Raw genomic sequence first — 3810 nt, forward strand, 5'->3', positions numbered from 1 at the left:
TGTTTCATGTCCCCTTTAATGCTGAACACCTGATGTGACATTTCCACACATTAATTCTGCTCAGTACCTGATTGTTTTACATGTTTTCCATCCTCCATCTTCCAGTTTTTGTGATTTGGTTCATGTAAACATTTCTGATGGTTTTATTTTCATCAAAATATTTTAATTTGCAATTAAGTTTGAGCTCTTAGAGATTACACTCACTTTGTTTTCACAGACTTGTGACCATGACACAAAACTACAGACAGAAGTGGATGAAATCTCAGTGTTACTGGTTTTAGAAATGCTTTACAATAATAAAAAATACATCATTTAGAGTCAAAATATCATAAATGGTAACAAATATAACTGTTATCTTCGGGTTAGTCACAGTCAAATCATCATCTGCATCAATGAATGTCAGTGAGGCGTCCTGAAAGTCGTCACGTCTCCTGTTCAGTTACCGTCTCTGAGAATCACTCTCCTCTCCAATCAAATCACTTTTCTTCTGTTTATCCTCTGAGTTGATCTTTGATGGTTATGAATCATCGCTCTTCTTTAAACTGTGAAGTCGTTGCTGTTCTTGGGAGACATTTCTCTTTTGTTCTGGTATCAAATTGCTTCGTGTTTGCTGAGCTTCACCATCTTTCTGGTCACCTGTCAAACTGTTGCTCATGTTTCCAGAGCAGCTTTTCTTCTGCTCAGACTGCATGTGCGTGTGTGTTTCCAGCTATACCATACATAGACACGCGACCTTTCAATGAATGAAAAAAAAAGTTCACTCAGTTTTGTTTTGTCGATTTGCCAAATTGTTGCTCAGTTATTGAGAATCACTTGTTTTCTGTTCTGTTGCCAAACTGTCTGTCAGTTTCATATAGACATTAATTTGCTCTTGTTGCCAAGTTGCTGCACAGTTGGTTTGAGTCAAAGTTAATCTCAGTTGACAGGTTGCTTTGCAGTTTTTTTAAAAAAAAAAAACATTCTCCTCTGATAAGTTGTCAAACTGTCTTTCAGAATAATGTCTTCTCAGTTTTCTGCTCAGACTTTTTCTCAGACATCTGATTTTCTCCTTTTCTTTCTTTCTTTTTTTTTTTTTGCCTGTCCCGTTTGGTTCTTTTGCCATCAGAATTATTGTCTAAAGACGAGGAAAGATGCCCAACGGATTTACTTTACCAAATTGACCATCCCAGCCTTGCCGTAATTGTCTATTTGATTCACCTTTTATTGTTTATTTTATTTTATTTTTTATTTTCACTTGCTAGATACGGGACAGACTTGAATGAGGAAAAGAAAAGGGAGAAAGGAAAAGGGGAAAAAAAACAGTGGAGAAGAGGGACGGGGATAAAGGGCAAAAAACCAAAAACCAACTAAATAAGCAGACAAAAAAAATACATATATCAATCACCTGGATCAGCTGTTGAGAAAGAAAAAAGAAAACAAGCAGAAGAAAATGAGAGCAATACAATAAACAACATCACGATGATCTATGGGAATATAACAGTAAATACTAAATATTAAACATTATTGTGCAGCACGTAATATCGACAGCGCACAGTGTGCTTTGAGGTACACCTGCACCCTTTTTGGCTCCTATAGGAGCCAAAAAGGGTGTAGTTTGTGTGTGTGAGCACCCGTGTGTACACCTGTGAGCATGGACGTGTTTGTTTTTAAAAGGTTCCTTCATGTAATGATCTGCTAGAGGGTGTGGGGAGCCACAGCCCCGTCCACCAGGGCATGAAGCAGGTATGGAGGAGATCAAGACTCCAGACATCCAGAGGCCCCCAGAACACAAGAGACCAAGGAAGACCAACAGAGGGGCAGCTGCGCCACTATCCCAGAAAGAGCTGAGGAGAGTCCCAGATGAGGGGTCACTCAGCAGCCAGGGGGGGTTGCAGTGACGTGCCCGTGAGCTCCGCCGGCAGCCAGCTGTGCCAGAGTGACCGAGCCCCAGGCCGAGAGGCCGAGGGCACCCCACCCCCGAAGTGGCCCGAGCGAGCCCCAGGCTCCAGGCCCCAATAAGCAGCCACCAAGGAGTGAGCCGGTGTGTACCTGGGCGCCCATCCCCAGACACAAAGAACCACCAACGCACCGATGTCTGAGGGCGTCTGCCACCGGCAGGGGAAGTGGTGGTGGGAGATAGGCCTCCATACCTTGGAGGGGCTGAGATGTCCCCGGAGAGGTGGCGTCTGATACCCAACCTGACATATAGACACAGACATGCAGGCACACACAGATACAAACATCCATTCCCCCCCCTCATGCTCTTATATGCACTTACTCAACACTCAACCAACGTGGAGACAGACATAGAGAGACACTGTACACACAATCACACTCCCCAAGCGTACTCTAAGAACCGGGTCTAGGTACCTTTGCCCCTGGAGGGGGAAACTGCACCCAGACTCAGGTGGTGTTACCCTTTTCCCTGCGGTGGGGAGAAGCAGACCACCCCGACTCCGCAGCAGCAGGGAGGCCCCACACTCCAGACCCCAGTTGGACGGCCAACTCCTCCTCCTGGCCCCCCGCTCCAGCAGGTCGCAGAGAACGGGGTTGTGTGAAGACTCCAAACCTCCCTCCGCCCGCTCATATGTAGTGTTGATGCATGTGTGTTCTAAGGCAGCGGTCCCCAACCCCCGGGCCTTGGACCGGTACCGGTCCGTGAGTCGTTTGGTACCGGGCCGCGAGAGTTGAGGCTCAGGTGTGAAATGTATAGTTTTCAGGGTTTTTATCGGTTTTCAGCGTTATTTTGTTATCGTTTTTATCGTTTACTCGGTTTTTCTTGGTCTTTTCAGGTGTGTTATGAATAAATTTTATTTTTTTCGGTACCGGTACTAGTTTTATTTTGTTGTATTTATCCGCGACACCTTAAAGGCCGGTCTGTGAAAATATTGTCGGGCATAAACCGGTCCGTGGCGCAAAAAAGGTTGGGGACCGCTGTTCTAAGGTGCATTTATTGATTTTCTCCTTTTCTGTTCAGAGTCACTCATCTTCTGCTCAGTCTAAAGTCAAGACTGTCTCTCTGTCCTCTGTTGTCTTTATTCTGTTTTCTTCTGTCCAGATGTCAAACTCCTTTAATTTCATAGACCTTCATCTCTGTTTGCTGATCAAACTCTTCCTCAGATTCTTACGTTGCTCCTTTTAGTTTTTAACTTGCTGCTGTTTGCTGAGAAAAACTTTCTTTGCTTGTTTTGATTTTTCCAGAATAAATCTGTTGGGTTTAAGTCAACCCTGCTGGTAAACAGAACCTGTTACTGGAAGCAACCACACAGACACCAGTGTACATTTTACTTGCAGGGGGAGCATTGGAGAGCACTGCTGTGACTGTCCAAGCAACTCCAACTCCTCTGTGTCCGCTTCACTCTTTTATCGACAGCAGAGGTTACACATAATTCAGTTAACCACGTGACAGTTTTAAGGCAAGCATGTGTGTGTGAGCAATGTATACGCCTGTGTGTGTGTGTGTGTGTGTGTGCGTGTGTGTGTTTCCAGCTATACCATACATAGACATGCGATCTTTCAATGAACTTAAACCGTGTGTATGAAGTATGCAGAAAAGCAGAAACAAGCACCTTGCTAAACTATAAAAACAGGAACTTGTAATAAGTCATGTCTCAAACAAACATTTAAAGGTGTGAAGTCTTGCACTTGAAAAGAAACAGAACATGGTGCTTTCCTAATGTATAACATAGCTCATCTCTGGACTAAGCTGCACTCTAAATAAAGAAAGCACATTTTGTCAGCACAGACACAGATAAAGGAAATAGTAGAAGGTTGAAAATAAATCCTCTGACTGTCTGGCTTCTTCTTCATAATTATAGCCATATTAGGACA

This window comes from Perissodus microlepis, chromosome 3 (assembly GCF_051167445.1).
Source record: "Perissodus microlepis isolate ML-2025 ecotype Zambia chromosome 3, ASM5116744v1, whole genome shotgun sequence".
Classification (NCBI taxonomy): domain Eukaryota; kingdom Metazoa; phylum Chordata; class Actinopteri; order Cichliformes; family Cichlidae; genus Perissodus; species Perissodus microlepis.